This window comes from Helobdella robusta (genome assembly GCF_000326865.2).
Source record: "Helobdella robusta unplaced genomic scaffold HELROscaffold_2, whole genome shotgun sequence".
Classification (NCBI taxonomy): domain Eukaryota; kingdom Metazoa; phylum Annelida; class Clitellata; order Rhynchobdellida; family Glossiphoniidae; genus Helobdella; species Helobdella robusta.
The window spans coordinates 7627808-7629890 of record NW_008704083.1 but is presented as its reverse complement, the minus strand read 5'-3'; positions in this window follow the sequence as shown (position 1 = coordinate 7629890).

The window sequence follows — 2083 nt, the reverse complement described above, 5'->3', positions numbered from 1 at the left end:
AAGGATGAGGAGGTGATGACGATGATAATTACGTAGATGATGACGATGATGACTACAACCGTCTGATGATAATGTTTAGGAAACTAATAGTAATAGTTAAGACAGTATCAAATCATATTACTCTGCATTTGTTTATTCTCCCGTTCTCTCTTTCTATCCATCCATCCATCCATCAACCCATCCATCCATCCATCCATCAATCCATCCATCCATCCATCCATCTATCTTTCTATTTTATATTTGATAATGTTTAGGAAGTTAATAGTAATAGTTACGACAATATCAAAAATCATATTACCACCACTATCGCAGACATTGCGATCGTCTTTTAACAAAGTTTTTCGAAAAATGATAATGACAAATAATGATAAGATGAAAATAAAGAAAAGGAGGAAGATAATGATGATGAAGAAGAAGAAGAAGATTAAAGATGATGATGAGAAAGAAGATGAAACGATCATAACTTCTAAATGACTTGGGGCATATTCATTTGATGTACTGTTACTAAAACTCACATGAAGGGTTAAATGTGAATTCGATAATAACAAAAAATATTTATTGTTCTTTGTATATTTGCTTTGTCTTCTGTTTCATGTGTATTCATAGTTTATGTTTATTTTGGATGTATGTATGTGTATATGTGTGTGTTTGTTTGTTTGTGTTTGTGCGCGTGTAATAGCTGGAGTAATTGTTGAAATACCGTTGCATGAAAAAAACTTACAAATTTGTAATGGTTTTCAAGAATTTCGGTTATTATAAACAAAGAAATAGCCTTATCTACAAGCAAACTCTTTCAACATTTCTTTTAAAAACATGAAAACCCGCAATGAAAATGTACATATAATATGCGTTTGTAAACTTTCGCATGAATAGTCCTCATACGTACACAAAAAGTTAACGCATTAATTTTACAAGAGTATTCTAGCTTAAAACAATGATATATATATATTTAATCTATATAGTTTTAAATATTATTTTTTATTTCAATAATAATATATGTATATTTATGTTGTTTTATTGTTTATTCATTTCTACATATACAGACATGCGTGTTGCGATTTTTTATCTTCATCTACATCGCTCCAATTTATCTTATCTCATATGAGCACAAATATATACTCGTATATACTCATGTCTGTTTGTATACCAATATAATATATCTATGTATGTATTGTATGTATGTATGTATATCTGATACGCATGTATAATACATGAATCTTCATTCGTTTATCTGTTTGTTTGCTTCTTCATTCTTTCGTTCAATTGCTCATTTTTATTCATTGACGTTTATGTCTGCTGATATATTTCAGTTTGCAGTTTTAGATGGCTATTTATTCAGAAAGTGATTCTTTGATTCGTCGCTATTAGGCGTTTACACAATAACTTGTCTTTTTTAAAGTCAGTAGTCACAAGAATGTATCTCACCAAAGAAGCATCGAACGCCTTTGCAAGTACCTACACGATACTTGTATCATTGATAATTTTTCTCACAATTATGGTGCAAATCCCTCTAAAAAGAATTTTTTGATAATTTGCAGTATCAATTAGGAGGATGGATGTGTTTCTGCATGTTGTAGGACGCATAAAACCTTATTCCACATCGCTACACTGTGTACACATTGCAAATTTGTTTTTGTTTTCTTTCCAGCAAGGAACAGCAAATGATTTACTTGATGAAAATTTTCTTTTTTAAATGCAAATATCAAACCGTTGTTGTTGCTGTTTTTTGTTGGATCGAGCACGAAAATGCGCTTTCACGCTCACTTCTCACGTTCACCAGAAATAAAAAAAACTTTTGAAGTTCGTGGTCATCATAATGTAATGTTACACGTTACGCTAGGTTGCCTCACATTATCTCACATTATTACATCCTGTTACATTACATTTGCTTGCTAGACTTGGTATACTTACATAGCTGGCTAGGCTGTGCACGTGTGAAGAATACCTATGCCTTTCCCTCAACCATTCACATGTGTTTGTGTAGAGGAGCTCGTTGTTTGTTCATTTTTCTCAATAATAAAAATGAGAAACATTTTTGATTGCCCCATTTAACGTTTATTGACAATCAACTGAACGAACATTC